Here is a 13,260-nt window from a genome sequence, read left to right as displayed (position 1 = left end):
AAATAGCTCTTTCCTCTTTGTTTCTGTCTTCTTTTCCATATGGCTTCTCTCCTTCACGTTTTACCCTAGCTGGATATTGAAGTAATAATATTAAATTCTTTAAGAATGCGCAGACAAAGCACATTCGGAAAGATCCCTAGGCATAGTTGTGACTGGAGGAGAGAGACAGGGAAAGCTCACGTGGCTATGTTTAGGATGGAGCACGGGATATCCCTTCTGTAGGCAGCAGAGTCATACTAAGTACACAGGGAAGTCCAGTGTAAGAAAACACCTGGCAGAGAGAAGTGCTAAGTTGGCTGATACTCAGGAGATGGCTCGGTGACTCTCATATGTAATAGGTTCACGGGAGGGCTGAGAATTCAAATACCAGAGTTTCCAGGAAACAAAATCTTAGGAAGCTATGAAGACATTATGTTGCAGCTTGCTTGAAAGGGAAATAGTTCCTACAGTGCTAGATGTTTCTGTTCTGAGGTGGAAGAACAGTTCACTTTCCAGTTGACCTCAATCAGCTGCACTAAAAATAGGAAAGCATCCTGTTTGGGTCAACGTTTTGCACTTGTAAGCTGAAATCTCTAAACCAAAATAGTGGGATCCTGCTAATGAGAATGATCTCTATGTGGTGGTAATCTTTTTACTAACAAGTATCACCCTCCTTCTCTTTGCAGCACCTGGAGAATGAGGGAGATAATAAGTACGTGTGCACACATATGCACATAAAGGAATAAGAACAGAGCCACCACGTTACTTCAGGTGAGAGAACCCCAACCGTCCTGGGAAGTTTTTCGTCGCCACTGTGAAACCGAGCAGAGAAAGCAGTGGCATCCTCCCCAGCTCCTGCTGATAAATGGGGAGATTCATTGTTCGCTCAAGTGGACACTCACTTTTGTCAAGCCAAATGCTGCTTAGAAAGTTGCTACCAGGTTAAAACTGTAATTAGCTGTAATTGTCCATTGAATCATTAGCTCACTGAGAACATTATACCTGGAAAAAAAGACTTTGTTTCTAAGCCCTGTGCAATTTAAATTAAATCCCGAGCGCTTCAGAGAGTTCAGTCAGAAGGAATCAGAGCTGACAGCACCTTTTTTTTTTTTTTGATAGCTTTAATTGGCTGTTAAGTTAAAGCTTTGAAGCTTTGATAGAAGAAGTGTTATAGGTTAAGTTAATAGGGAAAACTGAGAAACAATTAGGGCAGCTTTAAATTAATTACTTACACTATTTATTTTGAGCTTATTGAACAATTGTGTTGTATGCGTAAGTGATTGAAATTAGCCATCTGGGCAAGATAGCTTTGACCTAAATTGACCTTCTTGGGTAACTACCTAGCTTGCCCTAATTCCTATACTGTATCCCTAATTTTACTGGCAGATAAGCTTAATTGGGAGTAACAATAAATGTGCGGGAGAGGTTCCATAATGTTCTGTTGAAACCCAGATGACCTATGTAGGCAGAGAGAGAAGGTTTTTAAAGAGATGGCTGAGGAAATGACAAATGACCTAAACTGTTTCTCCTTAACCAAGATAGCTCCCCACTGAGTTTGATTCTTCTGTGTTTGTCAGTATAAACAGATAATGTTGTATTTAGATGCCTGAAATATAACCCCTTAGCCTTCCTTCAGTGTCTAGTTTAAGGAAAATATAGGTGAAGAACAGCAAGTTTATGTGAATTAATTAACTAGTATTAGTTCTGTAATACTAGCAGCATTTTTTTATGTCCTGCTCCATTTTGCACTTTTTTTTTTTTGAGGGAAAAACGGGACAAATGAGTTAGAAAAAATATGCAAGAAAAAGATCTTTTCAAGTGCTTGTCACAAAAGTGGAACATCAAAAAAAATCAAATTTGATTGTGAAGGGATGAAGAAGCCTGAAATATTATTGGTGCTGGTTTTTGAGGCATTGGTTTATCTTTTTCTTTTTTTTTTTATTGCTTGTTTCTAGCAAGAAGATCCCTGTGAACAAGATTTCAGAAAACTGCTTTCCAAACAGTGGCAGCTGCAAAATAGGAGGCTCAGTAAAGCAGGTGAGTGATAAAAGCATTTGAGGCAGTTATGTGGTGCAGGTGACTTGAGACCGCTCAGGGCTACCCATCTCCCATGCTAGAAACCTGTCAGTGAGCTCATTCTTGGCTCTTCCTGAGGGTGTCACTCTGGCACTGTGCTATCAGCCTGAACATCTTCCATCCGTGCTGGTGCGAAGGAGCTCGTTATACTCGCCAGCTCAATTAGGTGCCTCTTCATTGACTTTGTAATTAACAAAGAATTGGTACCGTGACTTGAGTTCTCATCTTGGCCACGCTGTTTCCTGCAGACCTGTATCAGTGTAAGAGCAGTGCTAGAATGGAATAAAATAAAATAAAATGTGTGACTTGTCATTTGATCTCATTCCTAAACAAGACACCTCCTGATTTTTGATTCACGGGGACCTGGCCCTTCGTTAGTTCATTGGGAACAAGGAAATAGGAGGTGCCCTGGGACTGCTTTTCCCACTGATGGAATCTGCTGCTGTGGGAGTGCTCAGCTTGCTCCGTGTTCTCCAGAAAAGACAGATCAGTGCCTGGAGATGAAATCTGTCATTAGTCTGACCTTAGCCGAGAGAATGCATTTGGGAATACTGGCTGAAGGTATCGCATGTCTTCCTTTGCATAATGCTATCAGCAGAGAGACCTTGTCGTTGCTGTGTCAGTGTATAGCCACGTTCTTATTCCTCTGTCCCTGGGGCTGGAAGGAAGTAGATCTAGTTCAGAGTACTGTGCGCAGGAGCATATTTCAATGCAGAGCCTGTGAATAAAATACAGGCACTGGTTTATGACCATAAAGACCATATATTTATTCATGTGCATAAAGCACTTTCTGTTCTGTATGTCTGTGCAAAGAAAACTTGCAAATGGCCTTGTATAGAATATGTTTACTGACTGCTACATCAGGAGATAGTTATTTAAAGCCCCTTGTTATCTAAAACAGATGTATCCTCTCTTGGAAGTAGCCAGAGCATCTGTGAAATTAAGTACTTGATATGTGGGGAAGTTGGAAATAAGAAAATAAGGTTTATAGGTTTGTGGAAGTCAAAGAGGTTTTTAAAGCGAGAGTGGGGAAAAACAGAAATACTGCACTACCCCTAATCCACACACTCCCTTCAATAAGAGAGCGTGAAGAATGCAAGTACCTTGTATATAGTAATTAGAGTGACCTTCATACTAAGAAAGCTTGGTTTTAAGTCCTTCTTCCCTGGAGATGCATCTTCCGTGCGCTGTATCTGCTAGGATTTTTGTGGTGACGTTCTCTGTGGTATCTTGTACCGCACTCTTCAGCGTAGAACCTGAGCGGCTTCCAGAAGTGCCCGAAACAGAACGCCTGACATCTGTCGTGGGGGGTTCGGGCTCTCTTTTCCTCTCCCCGTGGAGAGATGCATGTGCAATGTGTGCAGTGAAGTGACTTGTTTTGGTAGGGCTCTTCCTTTTCCTTTTTTTTTTTTTTTTGGCATTTCTGTTTTCTGATTCAATCCCTTTGGCTTTCAGTTCCAGCTTCTGAATCTCAGCATCTGTCAGTGGTGCGATAAATTCTCTTTGGTGATAAGAGAACAGCTGCCAATAGCAAGAGCAAGAATGGCATTTGGGCTTTTTCCTGCCATGTGAGAGCTTACAGTCAGCAAAAATGCACTGTGCACACAATGGAAGAAAGCACCTCTTCTGCCCAGCTTGCTATTTTTTCTCCAGTTTAGCAGCATCTTTTCCATCCCTGTTAAGCAGACAAACATGAACAATTTTGCAGCATAATAGAGTCCTGAGCCTGAAGGACTGGAATTAATTGTGTGTAGGTTCTGAAGGTGAGAGTGGTGAGAGCACAACAAAGGATTTTTTTATATATATTTTGAGGAATGAGGGGACTTCTAGGGAAAGGAAGAAACTGTCTGGAAAGCTGCTTAATAATGTGAGCTGGATGTTTCCTAGTGCAATGACCTGCTCCTGGTAAAACTGGTGGCGAAAAAAAAAACTTTGTGTGGAGTTCTGAATTTTAGGTGCATGTTGGTTTTTCAGGTTTAAAGGTCTCACTAACTCCAGCTTGCCTATAAAATTTTATCACAGCTGGAATTCATGCCATGACAGAAGGCATTTCTGGATGAACTATTTTGACTACAGAGGTTTTGATTCTCTAGTTGTCATGGATTTAGGTGAGTTATTTACAGCGAGGGTGAAACTCCAGGACTTGTGGACTAGAGGACTTTGGTCGATGCGGTCATTTCACTCTTGGACAACAGTGTAGGTTTCTGAGTTTCCTAGGAACCAGGCCATTCCCATGAAAGCCTTAGTCTCCCCTGAGATGGAGGAATTTATATCAATATTATTATTCTCAATGGAATTTATTATTTATATGAATATAAATATTATCAGTGGAATATATTATTATCAATGAAATTTATATCAAAGCCTTGATATAAATTGCTGTAGTGGGGGACCATGTTTCTAAGACCCTGTGACACATCAAAATAGCCTTTTTGTACAGTAGTCCTGCAGCTCTGGTTTATATAATTGTTTTCTCTACAGTGGCCTCTCAATAGAGGATGAGGGAAAAAAGAGAGGCTTAGTTTCCAATGATGTTTAAGCATGTTTTGAGCTGTGCAGGCTGTCAGAATGCTTTCTTGGTGTCAGTGGGGATTAGGTGCTTGTTCCAACACTTTTGTTGTAAATCTACACTGTTGCTTGCAGACTTCTGGAGGTATTTGAATGTTGCTGTATATATGACAGGAGACACACGTTCTCATTTGGTTCTGATGAGGATTTGTATGCCTATAGGTATTTGAGCTTTAGTAAAATCCCAAACTTTTCTTGTGCTCTTAGTTTGATCTGTATAGTGCCACTTTAATGTCAAAAAAGGCCAGGGTATTTGGCCTTTGGAATCATCTCACTCTACTTCCTGTAGAATCAGCACTTTTTACTTCCAGCCTTAGAAGGCAAGTGGCTTTAGTGTGTCTGCAAGGGCTTCTTAATTTGTTCCATTTCTGTTTTATCGAGTATACTGGTATGTGACCCTTTTAGGAGATCCTAATGAAGAATTGGCAGTAGTCCCCAAAAAGAGAGCAATGACATATTTTTTCCCATTGTTTTTCTTTCTTTTTTTTTTTCTAGATTTACCATGTCAATGCATTAACACGTGCACACACCCATTTTGTTCTTCGTGACTCCTCTGTGTAATGACTCAAGTGTGTTTTTTTAATGATTCATGAATCCAAGGAGTACACAGGTGCGGGGTGGTAGTAATCAGTAATAAAGATAAACACCACAAGGTTTTGTTTGGTTGTTTTTTTATCCTCCTGTTCTAGAGCACTCACTCTGTTCTTTGCACAGAGTACTGAGTTGGCACTGATGTCTCTGATTTATACTTCATGGCTGGTTCCTGTAAAATAACCTGTGCTTAAATTCCAAAATGCAACTTCTCAAGCTCAGACTGGGAGAAAATTTGAATCTGAAACAAACTGTCTACCTAGGCATATAGACTGGCAGCCATCTTCAAACAGTTCCTGTAATTAGTCAAAGGAAATGCAGTTGCAGGTTTTACTCTTGAACCTCTGTGAATAATGAGACATTGGTATTTGTGGCCTTTTGTGGCAATTTGAGATTTGTTTTACAGCAGTTCTATGGACTAACATTGAGGGTAGTGGAGCTTCAACTTGATCAGAAATTCAAGGTCAAATGAAGGATAGGCCTAGAGAAAGAAGTGTCACTTCAGAGCCGTAAGAGTTAAGTTGATCATTTAACGCATTACTTCTGTCTTGTTTTTCCTTCATCTGCCAAGATGAGAGTATGCAAATCATGATGTTTTCTTGACGGTTGCTAAATGCCAAGATCACTGCTAAGTAGCAGTGGTATAGTTTGAGAATTTGAGATGTTAAAGAAAGGTTTGCCCTGCCTCCAAAAACACGCTGGGATGGAATAATTTGGGAATCAGAGAGGAAACAATTGTCTTGCTTTCGCAGGCTGTGTTGTGTGTATCATTGCCCATCTGCCAGGACTCTTTTTCCCAATGCTACTTAGTCGGTCTTAGGAGATTTTAGTTTTTCCACGGTCAGCTTGATTACTAAAATTGGAATCCCATGAAAGTGTGTCTTCCAGAAGATACACAAATAAAAATCCCCCTCTCATGCTCATTGCCTGTCTCACTTACTGATGTCATCAAGACTTTTAAGTGCAAATATATATGGAGGAGACTTTTTTTTTTAAGGAAACTCGGGGAGGTCCATGAAGAATGAAGTAAGGTATAAGTGGCAAAATACTGAAATTGTCATTAATGTTTTATTTTTGAATATCTTTTTTTTTTGATCTATTGGTTAGGTGAGTTATTTTCTTTTCTTTCTCCCCATGAAATAATTTGCTTATTTCATCAATTATACATATTTAAATTGCTTTTTTTTTTTTCCTGTAGTTATCAGGCAGGAAGCAAGGCCCATGCAAGATCTTTTCAGTCTAGTAAGGATTTGCGTGAATTTTTCTCTGTTCTTCTTCAGTTGCATCATCCTTCCTTTGCTTCATAAACCATGTTTCATGCTGTATCTTGTCTGTCATACAAGAATCATTAAGCATATCCCAAAAGTGATTGCAGAGCACTTTGATTTGACCAACCTTTAGAATTCTGTTATATTCTTGTTCCTTTTTCTGTATCTTAAAGGTAATAGTCTCTTCTTCGGAAGCTGTACCTAGGTAAAATGAGGCAGAGATGTAACTCCCTGTTCATACTGTACACGTTTAAGCCATAAGACTTCTAAATGCTGCTTCTCTCACCCAAAGCTCATCTTTATTCTGTTTCTTGTTTTCCTACAGTCTGCAAAACTGATGGATGCCTTCTGACGGTATTTCCTGCCTTTTTCTGAGTGACTGGTAGATTGAAAGCTTTTTACTCCGTAACAGACACATCACTAAAGCCACTATTTTGTTAGCTTCTGCTGTGTCTCTAGGAAGTGATCTTGCAACCATTTCAAGTGTGCCACTTCCATAACATCTTCTGATTCCCATAGACATGCTGAATGATATTAGTGAGTTATGAAAGCTTACAGCTAACCCACTGATCTGTGCTGCTGGGGAGGGATTTTGACTGGTAATTGGAGTGAAGCTTGAATATTATGGAGTGATAGAAAGCGAGCAGAGCTCAACAGCTCTCTTGCTTGTCCTACAGCCATGTGTCATGGAGAACAACTGGGCTTGGATGTTATGGGCATTTCTGGCAAGCTAGGATCTTTTTCAACCCCCTTGTCAGCCTCGCAAGGAGTTGAACAGCCACAGATGCTTTCTCCTGACTGGTGCTGGAAGTTTGAAGGGCAGCTGAATTTGCTAATGTTCATGCTTTGATACAGACTGTGAGAAATGTTGATGAGGCATGAGGCAGAACAGCTTGCTCTATTGCTGCCGTATCGGCTCTGCAGTGCTGACAGTAGTTAAAAAAATGGCTTTTGTACATAAGCTTAGTTAATAGATAGAACTTGGAAGACAGTTAGGAACAGCTATGGGCAATGGCCACGGTCTCTGTCTGTCTCTCTCTTTTTTAAATAGAGTCCCTTTCCTGCCCAGAACTGCACTTTAATTTCCAATCACTTTAGTATCATTAGGAAAGGCTGACATTTTGGGAACACTCGTACAGTATGAATATGAATAACAGCATCCATGCTTTGTCATACAAGAGGACGTGCAATGAGGTTGGGGTTATTTTCCTGGATATCGGCAGTGGTGACATTTTTGTTTAAAGCATAATACATTGTGTTCTTCATGCTGAAGGGTTAGTCCAAAGCATAAGTTTAACTTCTGCCTTTTAAAACCAAAGGCCTGTTGGATGGGCTGTGTTTTCTTGGGTCCTTAGGATATATTTGTGTGCATCTCTCCCTTGAGCTTCCCTGAGGAAACCCCTACAGGAAAACATTTTAACAGCTATCTGGTTTGTTGGGTCTCTTCTGGGTTTGGCTCTCTCTTCTGCATACAGGGTAGGAAGAGCAGGTAACTCTACCTCAGTTAAAAATGTGGCTGCGTGTGACATAGCGAAGATGGAACAGACCACCATCGCCTCCTCTGATCTGAGGTGACGCCGCCCTCCGTGGATTCACTCAGGCTAATCTGCATTCACTCTCATACTCCTCAGCTGCCCTTTCATTCCCAGAAGCTCAGTCAGCAGTTCAGGGAGCGAGTCCTCTTAGTTGGATAGTTCTCTCCAACAATGGTTGCAGACACAGTAGCTGTTTCTGGTGTGGGACTGGGTGGTGGACTCTGTCACAGAATCCATCAGTCTGGTAGTCCCACTGACCTCTGTGCGGGACTACTTGTTTGGTGTTCACCCGTGAAAGCTGGGATCCTTACTGTGAAGTTTTAAAGGCTGTCCTTACACAATGCAGAGGGGTGCCTGGTAGAACAGACAGCAGTTTTCATCTTTGTTTAGCCTCATAGTCTTTGTCCTTGTGTTCTCCAAGTTTTAAGATACACATCAACTCGTGGAAACAGATGCCAAATACCGTGAAATCACTGAGAGAATGTGTTTTGGCATTTCTCTCTCCATCATGTTCACCACTCCACCCCTGAAAGAGCTGCAGCCTCATTATTTCAGTGTAACTTCTGACACAAGCGGATCAAGCGTTATTCCCTTTTTGAACGTCAATCAGTGGGAAGAGACCCACTGTGGCTGTATGTGAGTGCAAGTTTCTGGGCACGCTGTGTGAGGAGCATTGGTGAGTTTCTTTCAGGCTGCTGGAATGCTTGTTTGTTTTTGTTTTTGTTTTTTTTTTTTTGATGGACTAGTAAATGATTAGGATGTGGACTTTTCAAACAGGCTGGCCAGGTTTTCAGCAGTTATCCCAAGTGGACTGCCTAAAAAAGGGCTGGCACTGCATCACATGGAATGACCGATGATGTGTCATATATTTTTAATAGGCAAAATGTTTTAATAAACACTCTCCCTCCTAAAACACTGGATTTTAAAATAGGTTTTAGCCTTGAGCCATGTAGCTACCCAGCTGTGAATTTTATAAGGCAACAATCTCCACATCATTAGATGTTATGACTGATACTGCAGCTATTGCAATAGTAACTATTTCCGCACACTAACAAAGTTTCAAATAACAGTTAAAGAAAGTATGGCTCTACTTGGAAGATTTTTCGCACCTTATAAATGAATCAACTTTGTGAAATTATGAAGACAGGTATTTACTGTATTCTAGAGAGTGTCTGGTTATTCAACCCATGCTGATTTTTGTGCTGGAGAGCTTTAATCACATAGCCTGACAATTTCAAAAATGAAAATTATTTTTCTTTCCATGTGATTCCTGCGTCTTCAGCCAATCCGAATTCAGGTGATAATGGTGCATCGTGAAGCATAGTAGACCCCATCTTGATCTTCCATAGTTGCATTGGATCACAGGGAAAGCCTGTGATTTGATTTGGTTTGCATTTCTCAGTAACAGCAATTGCCTGTTTTGTTCAGAAGCATTTGGGACCATATATAGAGGTGAAAGATGATCCAGTGACCCCTATTTGTGCAACCCAAGTCTTTCCTCTACAGTGACTTTTGTGCAATGGTCCGTAAATCACACATCCTTTTTGAGATCTGTTCTCCCCTGTACAAACCTGCTAGCAAGGTAAAAATTCCGTCCTTCTCAGAAAGGGCATACCTCTTGTAAAGGCTTACATGTTCCCAAACCACAGAGTCTTGATATCTGAAAAAGAGTTGGTAGAGGTGAGGTTCTGATTTATCTTTTACTTTATTGCATCTTCTTTGAACTGTAATAATCCTTTCAACACGGGCTAAGAGAGTTAAAAAGTTGAAAAGGAACTTTGATGTTTCTGAGCATTTTGCTATTTATAGTGGGATAGAACAGATATCTTTTCTGTGGTTATTTTAAAGTAGTTATTTAAATTCACCACTGGGGCATTTATTTAGTTTACAGAACATCACCTTTTTTAAAACAGATGGCATCCCTTTACTCATTCAGATATTTTGCATAAAGGGATTCTTTTAATAGTTCACAATTTCTTTTGACTTCTGAAAGAAAGCAACAGTTTTTTTATCCTGTTTATACAGGACAGAAAGAGAAGCACAAACTTTGCTTGAAAAATCTGACCAGATGTAATTTCAGAGTAGTGTTAATTTTTTACAGCATGTATAGTTTTATTCAGCATCAGTGCTGTCAACTAGCTAATGCAGTGGATACACAGCTATATCAAACACTACAATTACATGGTTGTATAATGTCAAGTTTTTCTTTCAGTGTCAATAAAAGGTATTTGCACTTCTGGCAGTGTAGGAAGAAACTTTTGGTTACTGGTCATACATTGACTTGTTTTAACAGCTTTTAGGCACTCCAGATAGGTAGGTTTTCCTTTCCAATTTGCTATGTCTCTGTTTTTGGTAGCTAACTGTAGACTGAATAGAGAAATGTTATTGCCACAAGTATAAATGTTTTCTCTGTGAATTTTAGTTGTCTTACAGAACAACGAGCTAGCCCTTTGGATACTCCTACAGCTCCAGCTGTTCTCTTGCAAATGGGGCAACTTTCTCCCTGAGGGATTCAAAAATACAACCGCTGTATAACAGCTTTGGGAAATGGAGCCCCAGAGGGAGCACCATGACCAGTCTTTATTATAGCAGTTGCTTGAGTCAATCGCTCCTGTGAAGAAACTGACCTTTAGGTCAAAGTCTTAAAAAAAAAAAAAAATCTAAAAGAAGAAAAAACAGAGGAGCCTTGAACAGAAACTCCTAGGAAACTCCTTGTGCAGGTCCACCTCTTTATTGCAACTTAGAGAGGGAGATGGTGGACTCCCTTTCAGAAATAAATATGGTTGCAGTTACTCCACCAACGTGGCATTTTCTAATGTGGTGATGAGCAGGCAGGAAACTGGGCACCCTGAGTGCTAGCCGCTGTAAAGGCAAACAGCCTCTGTTCATCAGGGCTTTGAGTTCAAAAGAAGAACCCCAAGAAGAACATGAAAAGGAAAGATAGGGTGGAAGACGTGAGAGACAAAGTCACTGAATGAGGACCCCTCTCAGGAGAGAGCCATATAGGGTTCAGGTCACACAAAGGTCTTGAGTTGCCCTTAACGAAGAAATGAAAATAACTTGGCCGTGCACTGTGGTACAGTGGAAAACTGTTTGGAAAAGCATGTCCAGGTATGCAGGTTGGTTTGCTTTTCATTTCGGGTAATTCTCATTTCTTGTATTCCACAGTTAGTGACAGAACATCCACAGACCTAAAGCGCAGTGGTCTCAAAAGCTCTTGGAGAGATTTGTGCAGCCTCATCACCTTAATTTGTGAGAACACTTGGCACTTTGTAGGGCTGGATTCGGTGCTGGCTGGTACAAAGCCTTCTGCAGGTTCTCTCCTGGATTTCTTTTCTTGCCACTAGCCAGCTTTCATTCAGTCCCCTGTAACTGCTCTCCCCATTGTGCACGTGATGAACAGATAGTTAAATGGCAAATAAATCTGATTTCTCTTAGATGAAAACAGGAGTCGGCTATGTTGCTGCTTGTTTTTGCTTTGATGGCCGTGTCTATTAGGCAGTGATTTCTGGCACTTCCTCCTCGCTGCTGTCACCCCTCATAAACCCCATTCCCGGGGGCCTGACAAACTTGTGTGGCACTTGAGAGCAGCACAGTGTCTTGGCGGCAGGAGGGTGTTCCTGCCCCACTGCCTTGCCTCTCTCTGTCCCCACAGTGTTGGGCAAGGGTTGCCAGTCACTCTGCTCTGCCTTCGCACCGAGGGCTGCGGCTGTGTGGGAGCAAGGGGTCCAACGGGTGGTCAGAGGCTGGGGAGAGGCTGTGCTTTTGCTTCTGCCTTGTTAACGCCAAAACTGGCTTGAGGGTAGAGGTGGAGATGGAAGGGCAATGTGCAGGGTGAGACAGACGGTGGCCTTTGCGTGGTCAAACATCCCTATGGTTTGAGGAGAACCACGTGGTCTTGAAGACAAGGGCAGAGGGACCACACATTTTGGTAAGTGCTCCTAAGCGACTGTGCTTTCCTCCCCAGCACGTAAAAAAAGGACGGATGAATTAACTTCGTCCCCAGAGGAAGAAGAGCTGTGCAAGCACCTCCTATTTTTATGGCATGTGGATACCTGATTTCCAGGGAGGAACCAGGGTGGCATATGCTTCCTAGAGCACTGTTTTGATACCAAAAGAGGAGCACTGCAAACCGTAGCACAATATTTGCACAGCCTGCGCATGGGTTCAGTTAAGTCTTGAAAGACTTTGTGGGTTATGACATTCCCCTAAATGTGCTGAGCTTTCTTTAACCTTTCATAAAACATTGTGATCTTTATGGACTGTATCATATTGTGCAGTAATGTGCTTTATTGTCCACAGAATAAGCTTTTCTTAAAGATAATTGGAAAGCTGGAAATGGCTGCTATCGGATGATTTTTTTTTAATACATTATTTCTGAAATGGGCCTGGTGTAATAATGACCCTATCTGTTCAAGATTTAAGATTTGTCTTGGCAGAGAAAATTGATCCATTTCACCTTTGTCTAATGGAAATTTTTATCTGGGATTATCTGTTTATGTAAATGAATGTTCCTTTGAAAAGAGAACTTGAGGGGGCTGTAAATCTCAGTGACACTTTAGTTTCATGGGGGGAAAATTGGAAAGGATTCTAGTATTTATCTGCCTGAAATTGGTTATAAAAACAAAATTATCTTCATGTACCTGCTGCATCTGATGTTTCCTGGAATTTCATTACCTTTTGGAATAATACAACGTTACACTATATACAATATTCTCTGTGATTAGTCCTGAAATTGTTGGGGGTTTGCTTCCTAGCATTATAATTATCAGGAAAAGGCAGTCTGTTTGGGGCAGTGGGATTCTGATTCCCTGTCCTAATGGGTACCAATTAGCACAGCCACATTATTCATAGAGCTCTATGCAGAGCATTGAAAATATTCCACATCAATTTTTTTCCTTAAGTGTGTGTGGTGTGTGTTGGGTGCTTGTTGTTGTTGGTTGTTGTTTTTTTTTTTTTTTTAAACACAAAGGAGTGACTCTAATTATTGGGGAAAATGTCTTGGGCTAATCAGCTTGTGTTTACAGTTTGCAGAGCAGGACTGTGAATGTAGCATTTAAACTAGTATTTTACACATCGACCTTAAAAACAGTTTCACTGTTAAAGACACAGGCAAGGTTCCTTGCCAAGTTTCCTCTTGAAACCTAGATGACACAAGCTGAACAGGCCGGATCCTCGCTGGAGTAGCCATGCTGAAATCACAATTTGGTTTGTACATGCTCACAGGGAGCATGGTTGTCTAA

General features: G+C 41.0%; 1 long non-coding RNA gene across 1 annotated transcript in view; it reads left to right on the top strand.

The window, feature by feature from the left end:
• LOC308194928 overlaps nucleotides 1-13,260 on the top strand; it is a 350,222-nt gene that overhangs the window by 1,072 nt on the left and 335,890 nt on the right. The window contains exons 2-3 of the long non-coding RNA XR_013951068.1: nucleotides 666-750; nucleotides 1,935-2,016. This is a non-coding gene — a long non-coding RNA (uncharacterized lncRNA). The remainder of the gene's footprint in view (nucleotides 1-665; nucleotides 751-1,934; nucleotides 2,017-13,260) is intronic.

The sequence above is a fragment of the Anser brachyrhynchus genome, assembly GCF_964034855.1.
Source record: "Anser brachyrhynchus genome assembly, chromosome: 4".
NCBI classification, from domain to species: domain Eukaryota; kingdom Metazoa; phylum Chordata; class Aves; order Anseriformes; family Anatidae; genus Anser; species Anser brachyrhynchus.
This window is presented reverse-complemented; position numbering and strand designations above follow the sequence as displayed.